Here is a 12,879-nt window from a genome sequence, read left to right as displayed (position 1 = left end):
TCTTATAAAAATTTTCCTCTACATCCCTATATTCCAAGAAAAGGGTATTTTCATGTTGGGGAAGCACATACTAAAATTAGCTTATAACAATCAGGTAGTTTTTGGGGAATATGAAAAGATAGACCAATTGTCTCAAAGGTCTATTGCTGGTTTTCAAATAAAAGGAAATTCAAAATGAAAAACAATACTAAAAAAATTTATTATCCTCGAAATACTCAATGTTTGAGTATATTCACCCTGCAGTAGAGTACATTTAACACAGTAGAACCTCTATAATTTGTAGCTTATGGGACCAAGCATTTAATACACATTTTGGAGGGTGACGAATATATATCAAGCTCTGCAATATCAATATATTATACAGGGTGATTCTTAATTATGGTAAAATAATTTAATACGTGATATTAGAGGTAAAAATGAGAAAAAAGTTCTCATAACCATATATCCATAAACGCTTCATTAGCGAGCTATACAGAGTGAAAAATTTCGCCCGGAATTCAGTTCATCTGGTGAAATACAACGATGCTGAATTGTTTGGGGACTAGTTTTTGAAAAACATATGGTGGATTCATATGGAAAAATATCTGAAAAATTGAATAAAACCAGTCTGGAAGCTGTAGTGTGAGTAGTTTGTGAGAAAAAAGTTGAAATATACAAAAAATCTAAGTAGAAAAACACAGTCTTCTACGTTTGATGCCCAATAACTTTCTTTAATGACCATTAAACAAATAATTTTTCGGAATAAAAATTGTAGAGAATTTAATTCTGAAAAGAATTATGAAGCTGTGTAAACTAAATTTAAATAAAAGTTAATTAAAATGTATTCTTATGTAGTACATTACACCACAAAAATTTGCTGTTTTATGAGGAGAGAACTAATAACTCATAGGTTGTAGCTGATTGCAAAAAAAAATTCGGTTTTTATGAAAAGTTTTTTTTTTATATGGAAGTAACTTATCTAAATGACATTAAACTTATACCAAAAGACTAAAGATGATGATCAAAGTGACCTCCGTTGTTCCTAATGCATATGTTCAGATGTCTTCTCATCGATTGTCAGACCCATTCAAATATTCCAGGAGTCTGCTTTATCATTCCTATTCCGTTCAAAATCCATCGAGTTCTTCAATGGTATCAATCAGAGTATTGTATACTAAGGTTTTCAAGTATCCACAAAGATAAAAATCCAAAGGATTTAGGTGTGGTGACCTAGCTGGCCATGGTACTGGCCCACCTCGGCCTATCGAGAAACCTATGATTCAGGTGTTCACGAACAGCAACACTGAAGTGTGCTGGAGCTCCATCATGCATAAACCAAATGTTTTGGCACAAATGAAGAGGTACATCTTCAAGTAAGATAAATAGCTCCTCTCTCAAAAAGTTTAAGTAGATTATGCCATTAAGCCTGGGAGGAAGCTCGAACAGAAGTAGATGATCTCCTATGATTCCTGCCCAAATGTTTACTGAAAACTTATTGTGGACAATTAGGATTGATGGCATGAGGATTCTCAGCTGCTCAAATATGTTGGTTGTGGACGTTAACGATAGCTGTTCTTGTAAAGTGTGCCTCGTTGGTAAATAAAACGGTTGTTTAAAAGTTTGGGTTAACAAGTTTTTTCTAAAAACCATCGGCAAATACCAGCACGGGGTATACAGTCTCGTGGCAAAAGAGTATGAACTTTCTGGAGGTGGTATGGATATGTAATTGTTGCTCTTTTACTATCCTCCAAATACTGTAATAGATTGATTGACATTAAACTGCACTGACTCTCTTGTGCTCTTCTCTGGATGTACATAAATTTCATTAAGAACTTGTTCCTTTAACTCAACAGTCCTAGTGGATCGGGGTCTGCCTGCATAAATGTGCTCTTTGGACATCAAATAATCTGTTTCAGACAGACGTTGATGAATAGTGGCAAAAAACCTTGAACTTGGACATACTCGGTTAGGAGAGTTCTCTTGATACAAGTGTCTTGCTTCAGTACTATTACTGTGTTCAATCCCATACAAAAATGCATGTCAGCTAATTCGGAGTATGAATAATGTCTAAAATTACCTGCCATTTTTTTAAAAATTAACACTTAAGATTCTACTTCACAAGCACTAAGCAAGCTGAAAAACAAGCATTTTTCCTGTTCTTTGCTCACTAAAATCTCAAGAATGGAAGCATATATTGACTTGAAAATTTGCATGGTTCATCATTATAGTTTTTCCAAAGATGTACAATTTTCAATAATTTGTTTTTTCTCTTAGTTTTTCTTATTTTGAGAATTTAGTGTGATGATGTCATCTTTGAAGAGCAGCATCAACCAGCATAATTAAAAATTCCAGCATATCGAGATTAACAACATGAATTCAAATCAGTTGGAGTTTTATTTGAATTCCTTATAGTTCTTGTACAAATTGTGATGAGAAATTGTGTGATGTCACAGAATTTGAGCTCAATAACGGCGGTCTCATTTGAAAATTAGTTGAACTGGTCTCTCCCCAGAATGCGCTACCGTTTCATTACCCCCACCGCGGTAACTGCGTAGCCACCACCTGTGGTGATGAACATGCCTTCAACCTACTACATCATCCATAATGAGTTGCCTTTGAGATAGAATGGGAATTGTTTTATTTGTTATAAATGCGATAACCTACAGCAAAGGCCTGTAACTTATCCATGTTCCAATATTCGAGTGCTCTTGGCATGTTTGTTTCTGCTTCTGCTATCATAGACAAAAAATATAGAAAATAGTTAAATATAGTTTAAATATAGTATCTATATAAAAAAATATAGTTTCAATATAGTATAAGACTCTGTGATTTCTTTATTACATGGTATTGTCATTTATGCTTTGTAAAACAAGCACAGCCTTCCTATATGAAGAAGTTTTATTGTTTCCAAGATTAGGTGATAATTAATTTTTCTTCATCTTCAAACAACTTGTTACAAACAACACATGGAAAGAATCATTGAATAGGTACAATAATGTTTTATATTGTTTCAATTTGTATTAATTTTATTTCATTTTTTTGTATTATCAATCATGAGCCTTATAACATGTATAAAAGTGTTATTTTGTTTTAGTTCTCTTCAATTATCGATTGTTATATATCCAATGATACAGTATTCTATATGATAGTAGTATACTACCGTATCAATTATAAGCCTTATTACATGATGTTCTATTTTGTTTTAGTTTTTTAAGTAGGGGCCTATTATTTAGCAATGAATCTTCTTCCAAATAATTATTATGGTAATAAAAATACAATGATAATTATATAATGCATTATTATCAATCATCAGCTTTATACATTTAGGCTACAATAATTTTCTTATAATTTATTTGTTTCGCTTTTAGTTTTTACTTGAAGGATTAGGTATAAAATGATCAAAAATATTCATCAGTACATTATTAATTATAAACCAAATTACAACTATATAATGATATATTTAGACTTTATTTGTCTTTGATATCTGTTTAGTTTTCTACCAACAGTTTCATGAGATAATTTGTTTTGCAAAATAATTATATAATATGTAGTATTGTTATGATTGTCATTACTTCAATAATATTTCTCTATTACCAAACAAACTCTGCTTGTGAAGAAATGTATTTTATTAAAATGAAATGTGTTTTGCTAAGACTACCACAATGACTACTATTTATTATAGGCAAGCTAGTCAACTACTACCATATTTAATATAAAACGTATTTAATATATATAAATAATATTTAATATAAATATACCGGTATATCATAAATATTAAATATTATTTATTGTAATAAATAGTACCTACTAAGTTATACAGGTGATTCATAATTATGGTAAAATATTTATTATAATAAACTATTATAAATATATAATAAACTATAAACTATATTATGGTAAACTTTTTATTATAATAAATAGTACCTACTAAGTTATATATTAAATATGGTAGTAGTTGACTAGCTTGCCTATAATAATTAGTAGTCATTGTGGTGGTCTTAGCAAAACACATTTCATTATAATATAATAATAAAATAGATGCAAGCAATGAACATGCACAGTGATGTTAATGCAATTTTTGGTTAGCCCAAAATATAACCACATCTGTTGGCCGAATGAATGCAATTAAAGGTTGGCCCCAAAGAAAACAGATTAGTTGGCCCATTGATTGCAATTATTGGTTGGGCCAAAAATTGCTTTTGGTTGGCACCCCAACCAACCAATCCCCAACAACGCCAACTAATTTTCAATGTTGGGCCGAGGTTCTGTGCTACTTGGGATGTAATTGTTGCTCTTTTACTATCCTACAAATACTGTAATAGATTGATTGACATTAAACTGCACTGACAACTCTCTTGTGCTCTTCTCTGGATGTTCATAAATTTCATTAAGAACTTGTTCCTTTAACTCAACAGTCCTAGTGGATCGGGGTCTGCCTGCATAAATGTGCTCTTTGGACATCAAATAACCTGTTTCAGACAGACGTTGATGAATAGTGGCAAAAAACCTTGAACTTGGACATACTCGGTTAGGAGAGTTCTCTTGAAACAAACGTCTTGCTTCAGTTCTATTACTGTGTCCAATCCCATACATTAAATGCATGTCAGCTAATTCGGAGTATGAATAATGTCTAAAATTACCTGCCATTTTTTTAAAAATTAACACTTAACACAAAAAAGCAAAGTGAAATTGTTACAAATAACTGGTTGATAGATCAAACAAAAAACACAGCGCGGTTACAGTCAGGCCTAACTTACAGTTTGTTGTTTTGTTCAACAGAGAGCTAAAATATATCTGAAAATAATTTTCAGCTGATAATTTCTTTTGAATATTTTCTTATTTAAAAACAAAATAAATCAGCTGTTTTGGAACAGCTGTTATTTAAATCCATGTTTTATTTTTTTGCAACCAGGTAAAACCTATGAGTTATTAGTTCTCTTCTCATAAAACAGCAAATTTTTGTGGTGTAATGTACTACATAAGAATACATTTTATTTAACTTTTATTCAAATTTAGTTTACACAGCTCACATAATTCTTTTCAGAATTGAATTCTCTACAATTTTTATTGTGAAAAATTATTTGTTTACCAGTCATTAAAGAAAGTTATTGGACATCAAAAGTAGAGGTCTGTGTTTTTCTACTTAGATTTTTTGTATATTTCAACTTTTTTCTCAAAAAATACTTACACTACAGCTTCCAGTCTAGTTTTAATGAATTTTTCAGATATTTTTCTATATGAATCCACCATACGTTTTTCAAAAACTAGTCCCCAAACAATTCAGCATCAGTGTATTTCACCAGATGAACTGAATTCCGGGCAAAATTTTTCACTCTGTATAGCTCGCTAATGAAGCGTTTATGGATATATGTCTATGGGAACTTTTTTTCTTATTTTCACCTCTACTATCATGTATTAAATTATCTTATCATAATTAAGAATCACTCTGTATATCAAGCTCTGCAATATCGAGGCTGATAGAACCAAATTCAAAAAATTGTATCATGGATACTGATCCCATAATATCCCATAATCAATTCATAATATAGCCTTTATGAATGGATATTAGAAAATATTGTTAAATATTAATTTTACATATTTGTAACAGATTTCAGAGATCAAAACAACTGTTCATAAGTGAGTTCTTCAACCCAGGGTGTAAGTTATCTAGTTATATCATTATATGTGAATCCATAGAGCTTTCAATGAACCTATTACTGGAGTTATCAGTTACAATGGCATATTAGTGTATTTATCTTTATGTGAATACTAATAATTACAGTGTTTTTGATAGCAAAACTATGAATCATAGAGTTATTAAGAGGTTTCAGTGTACTCACTAATCTTGACAATTGAACTATTAAGTAATGAAGTTTTTTTTGTGTCAAGAAATTTACTAATAGCTCTATTATCCATGCTCCAAATAAATGCAGAAAAGAGAGACAACTGCACAAAATAGGTATGATATATAACGAATTATACAGTTACAAGATGAGTCATCGCCCGATATTACTACAAAGAAAGATAGAAAAGAGTGATAGGTTTCAGAAATAAATTGTCAATGGTCTTATTGAAGAATAACCTACACATGGGGATTCATCAAACAATGACCATTGTTTGAAAACAAGACAGCTCTGCGTAGTACAGTCCATCCAATAAGAGTAACTTAACCGTCTTGTTTTGGAAGTGTCAGAGATTCGATGTGTCTGACTTTGTCGTTTCTGTATGAGTGTAAAAGTGTCCGGGTTTGGCACCTAATGCACACGCCAATTCAAGACTCTTTCAAAACAGTCTTTCCCTGTCACTGGCGTACGGTGCCTGGATGAGATAGTCGCTGTTCACTCCAGTCAGGTTCTGGGTGTGTTGGAGGACTAAGGTGGTGCATACCTAATGTGACCATTTATTTTTCGACTCAAAACGGGACACAGGTTTATGATTATTAGTCACTAAGAAACACATTTTAAAAATTATTTATTCATAAACAGTTAGCTTAAAACTTACAAATTAAAAAATATATATACATTAACATACCCAAAACTTTAGTTATATTTATATTTATCAGAAGAACAAATTTGCTTTAGTATAGCTGGTGATGATTTCAAGTAAGTATGAAACTCTTGGCACGTTTTTTTTATATTCACCTTAATTATCAACATTGACTTTAGAACTGAAATTTGTAACTGGGTCTTCTCTGATGACCACAATTTGTTCATCAAAGAAAATACTCTTTCTACTGGAGCATTTGTAGCAGGCAAACATAAAATATATTCAATTAAAATAGAAAAGTTTTCATGCTGAAGATTGTTGGCTTGAAAGTGTTTGAATACTTCCACCCAACGAGTTTCCGTGGAAACATTTAGATTGTTCCATTCAGTTACTTTCTGCGATGTAATGTACTTACAAATTAACGAAAATTCGACAAAAACTTCTGCATCTTTATTACAGTTGATATATTCCTTTTCAATTAATATATCCACAGATTTTTGAACCTCTTCCCATGCAGGGACCTTTTTTAAATCTGCCCAATAAAATATCTCCATTTCTTTGGTGAGAAAGCAAGTCCACTGTTCCAGATATTCTCGGCTTGTTTGATAGAATTCTGTAGCCACCCTTTTCACAAACTCTTCATCTATGTCATTATTATTATCTTTCAATTTTACAATCAATTGACGGACCGTAAATGGAAGAAACTGATTGGTCTGTTTCTGAGTCAAATTGTCTTTAAGTTGATTGATTTCTTTTGCAGCTTCAATTGCCGAAACAGTCTGACCTTCCAGTTTCAATACAGCTTGGTGAAAACTTGCTGACTGAGCATGTAAAAAATAAAGCCACAATTCGGATGTGGGATTTTCAAAAAAGTTTTTTAGTAACAGGGGACATTTTTCAATACTCAAAAAGTAGTTTTTCAATGGCTGATACATTTTTAAAACCCTTTCCAAGGCAGGCATAAGAGCAAGCCATCTAGTCTTGCCATAGCCAAGCATTTGTTGATATTCTGTTTCAGTTTCGGCGCAAAACTCTTTTAGAGCTTCAACTCGAACTGTGTAAATATAAAAAAATGAATAAATCTTCACAATAATGCTTTCATAATCTAAGGGTAGCCTGTCTGCTGCGGATTTTATTGCATTGTGAATCACATGGGCTCCACAACCAATACCTATCAATGGCTTTTTCAGTGATGATTGTAATTTTGTTAAAACATTGTTAGTTCCTCGCCTAGCTGCACCTCCGAAATTGACATTGGCATTATCTCCACAAAATGCTACGACTTTTGATTTCAAATTGTTATCTGTCAACACTTCATTTAAATAATCAACAATGATCTCAGAAGACTCACCTGGCTGGTCTTGAAGATCTAAAATTTTTACTTGCACACCTACGTAAGGTTGAAAAAATCGCACTAGAATAGGATATATTTTCTTGTTACCGTGGTTTGAAGCGTCGTTTAGTATTGTAATACAATTGGACTTATCAAGATCATCTTTTAAGTCTTTCACTGCTGTAGGAGCCAACACATTTACTACAATAGCTTCTGATTTTGTACGCGCGCACGTAAATTTGGGTTCAAAACATGATTGCATTAATTTTGATGCACAATCATTTGAGCGAAAACTGTGGTTTTCTTGTATGGTGTGATAAGCCCAGACACCTTCTGCTGCGGCAATATCCAAATCCTTTGAAGTCGGTGCGTCCGATTTCTTGAAGAAGTTCAACATTGAAGAACTCGAAGCGGCAGCACGATCAGCATTTTTATGTTTTTCGGATTTCAAATGCTGTTCAATATCACTGGCACCACCGTGGGAAATGCTAAATTCTGTGCGACACTTGTCACATCTCACATTGGAGGAAGTACCTATTTAATTGTTTGATGAAAGGATATTTTCCTTGCAAGTTAACATTGAACGTACACTTACGTTTCGGCATTTTAACTTATGATTCCATAACATGAAAGTTAAACAACAACAAAACAAATATCGGAAAATGGGTTGAAATTCTATTTGGGTTGAACGACTATTGAAATGTTCTTGCTGTTTCAAAAACGGGACAATTTTGCGTCCCAGAGTTCATTCCGGGGACACCGGGACAAATAACTCTAAAAAGGGACTGTCCCGTTCAAAACGGGACGTCTGGTCACATTATGCATACCCCATATGGTGCATGGCTGGCAGTAGGCTACTTGTGTGCCCCTTTGTGGAGGGGATGGCTGAAAAGGTGCCAGACCGTTTCTCGGCTGGCAAAGCCTACTCTGTTCACTATCCAGTTAGTATATATAGATCGTTGGCTGCCTGTTGCAGCTATCAATTCACAAGAAAAAAACTGGTTCTAAAGACTGATGCTCTCCTCCCATATTTATGCCAGCCCATTTTTCTCCTTCCACTCATTTCAAGCCGTTACAAGTGTCTGTGGACATGTCTATGCGATCTGGTGGGACTTGAATTTTATTTCTATTCTGTATAAGTATGAAGTATTTGTTTTATTTATCATTTTTATCTTTATAATTGGCAAATAAATTATTTTGATTTTGATTTTTTTGTTTATGGAATATATTGTTGGCTATAATAGTAGTTAAATTCAATAATTGGCAACCAGCCAACTACTGAACTAGACTGATGAAAACGGTTCCAATGGACGACCCTGTTCGGCCGACAGATTCGTCCCGATCCAACGACTGAACGGATCGGTTGAATACGGTTCCAGTAGACGGTTACCGGTTACCCTGACTGTTCGCTGCCAGTATCAGCTGCAGACTTGCAGTCACAGTGCTCCGTAAAGCAGCTTCTCTTTGTCTCAGATACAGAGTAACGGACAGCAACGGTCACAGTTATCACATAGTTATTCGAAAGTATTCTTTGAGTATCTATAGTGAGGTCCACGTTATAATGGCAGTATGTGATTTGCAATGGTGTTGCTATCCTTGTGTATCATCCAACAAAGCAGATGGCGCTATCTGTTTCACACATTGCAAGGTTTCCACATCGTTTATCAACAATGTGAAAATTCAACTAATTGACAAAATAGGGTTAAGGGTTGGGTTTTATTTGGGTTACATTCAATAATGTTTCATAAGGATAGGTTAGGTTTTTGCTTTGAAATTGCAATATGCTGGAAGGGATTACGGGTTTTGATCAAGATTTATGTTTATTAATGTTTTAAATATAAAAGGGGAGGTTAGAAGGTTAGGTTTTGGCTTTTAAATGACATATATGCTGACTTAGTTGTAGTGTTTTTTAACATTAGTTAAATAACAACCATTTTATTTTATTAATTATATTATTGAAAAGTACTCTTTCTTTTATTAAATGAAAAGATGATAATATATTGATTATTATATCGAATTTAATGATGAATCATCATTAGATAATAATATCCTCATCAAAATGGAACGACGGCTCCAGTTATGGTGCTCGGTAACCATCATCACAAAGAACGTTACATTCAAAGATCTGACTGAATGGAACGGGAAAACCGTTACTAACGCATGCGCGATACGGTGCTGTCTGTGACCGAGAGTGGTTTGTGCTCGGTAAGGGTACAACCACACTGAAAGCGGAGCGGAGCGTGGCGTTCTAGAGCGGAGCGTGGCGTTCTAGAGCGGAGCGTGGCGTCACAGTATACAGTATGGAAACTAGGCTATGACCCTGGTACAAAAATCCGCCATCTTGTTAGAAAGTTCCACATTGTAATAGTATTTATGGGAGGTTCAGATCACTTTACTGATTCGGATCAATTGATCTCGTTCACTGCCGCGAGCCAATCAAAAGACCAGGATTAGAGCTTTCTAACATGATGGCGCAGTCACGTGACATGTCTAGTATTTGTGCCATGTGAAAAGCATTGGTTGGATAGACGTTTGATTGCTAGTTTCCATTCTGTATCTATTCTGTGGTGGCGTGGTCATGATACACAGGGGCCGCGGAATTGGAAATATCTGGAACTCAAAATATCAATGTTAAATGTCCTATGCTTGAAAACTGTTGCTGGGTGGAATTCCGAATATTTGTCAGACAGCGGAATTGGAAATATCCGGAACTCGAAATATGTTGCTAGGCGGAATTGGGAGTATCTGGAACTCAAATTACTTGTTTGTCAGATGGCGGAATTGGAAATATCTGGAACTCAAAATATCGGTGCCAAAGTGGGAATACTGGTAATGTGTTTGTCATTGAGAAATGGTTCAAGTCTGACTTATTTTCTAGAATGATATGGACTAATTAGCCCACTTAGGGTAATTCATAGCTCATTATATATTAATTTTGGACGGAAATATTAAACTCAAAATTTAAACAGTAAGAACAACTTGGCTGATCTTTTTGGACTTGTTTTTCATTATCAAAATTTGGGAATAGAATACTCTTAGACCTGGTTTGTCGTTCTTTTTCAATTATAGACTATTCATATGATTTGCGATTGTATCAAAAAACAAGTCACTAATTGGAGGAATCCAATATCTGCTGAAGAAAGACTTGTAATTAAAAAATAATTACAAGTTTAAAAGTTTGTGTTTCTGCAATGGTTTCAATTTTTTAAAAATAACTTAATATTTTTGTTACAAATTGTAATTGTGTGGAATATTTCTAATAAATTTGATAATTCAAGCCATCTAGATTCAAAATTTATAGTTTTCATGTTTATTATTTAATTTATATTTCATAGGATTATCAATGTGTTTTACAAAAGTACCTGAATCTTATTGTGTTATTTGTATTTTGATAGACTGAACTCTATATTTATTGAAAACCAATTTTAGTACCTTGTTAACTTTGAGGAATCAATTGCTGTATTTGATGGCTTAAAGCAACAAAGTCATTTATCATTCATACAAATACAATCCAGATACAAACAACAGGCATTCGCCCAAAACTGCTTTAAACCTTAATTTGGAATACACAGTCTAGAGGTTATGTAAAAATGATAAATTTGGACTAAAATTTTAAAAAAATTGTACACATGAATTCTAACCTTATCTGGACTTTGTCATCTATAAATTGGAAGAATAATAGCACAATGACTACCTTATTATTCTACCAATGTTATTACATAAGTGTCTTTTTATTGTAAATAAATGAATAACACTAGGTAGCCATATTTCATAGAAATTTGATGAAATGGATAGGCGGAATAGCCTTACTTTTGATTTCAAAGTGCAATAGATGAGTGTTCTCCTTTGAATAATCAAATAATACACATACAGGAGAATTTGAGCAAACTTAAATCTAATATAGTAATGTACTTGATGGTAGTAAAAAAGGTGCATTATTATGTACAAGAGTAGACTACTATAGTGAGGTCCACGTTTATATGGCAGTGGATAAGATAGAGAAATAGCGATGCCATCTCTGCATGATTATTATATTTCTACACTGTGAAAACATAATTGGCATCGTCGTGGACCTAGAAAGGATAGTACCACCGGCTTTGTCAAATGATAGACAATGATAGCAAAACCAAAGTATATCAAATACTGTCATTATAACGTGGACCTCGCTATAGTATTAGTAGACTACTAAATTAGTAGGGCACTCGCGCTTTGACGCTCCGCTCGTATACGCTCCAAAAACAAACCAGCTTGTTCTAAGTTTGACGCCATGCTCCGCTCCGTCTCGAGTACACGCTTGCAGTGTGCTTTGGCTCATTACTTGACAGTTTCAGCCAGGACTCTGCCAGTGACAGTCTGAAGAGGAGACTGAGGGCTTTCCTTCAGGAGAACCTTCTATTCTATGAGGAGTTCTATGATTGTGATCCTCAGACTGTAAGTAATACTTCTTGCATTAGTCTTGCTGCCTCTTCTGCTGCTACTTTTTGTGTTTGATGTGTATTTTTGTTCTTGACCTGTCTTATGACATTTTTTATGTTCTTGACTTGTCACTTGTGGCCATACTTATGACGCGCCTGAACAGAAACTCTTAATTTTAGTATTATTTTTATTGACATGATAAATATTGTTCACGACGCTCCTTGACGTCACGCCGCGCACCGTTTCGTGTCTGGTTTACCCTAACCGTCTTGGGGCCGCGGAATTGGAAATATCTGGAACTCAAAATATCAATGTTAAATGTCCTATGCTTGAAAACTGTTGCTGGGTGGAATTCCGAATATTTGTCAGACAGCGGAATTGGAAATATCCGGAACTCGAAATATGTTGCTAGGCGGAATTGGGAGTATCTGGAACTCAAATTACTTGTTTGTCAGATGGCGGAATTGGAAATATCTGGAACTCAAAATATCGGTGCCAAAGTGGGAATACTGGTAATGTGTTTGTCATTGAGAAATGGTTCAAGTCTGACTTATTTTCTAGAATGATATGGACTAATTAGCCCACTTAGGGTAATTCATAGCTCATTATATATTAATTTTGGACGGAAATATAAACTCAAAATTTAAACAGTAAAACAACTTGGC

The sequence above is a fragment of the Nilaparvata lugens genome, chromosome X (assembly GCF_014356525.2).
Source record: "Nilaparvata lugens isolate BPH chromosome X, ASM1435652v1, whole genome shotgun sequence".
NCBI lineage: Eukaryota > Metazoa > Arthropoda > Insecta > Hemiptera > Delphacidae > Nilaparvata > Nilaparvata lugens.
Note: the sequence above shows the minus strand (reverse complement) of the source record.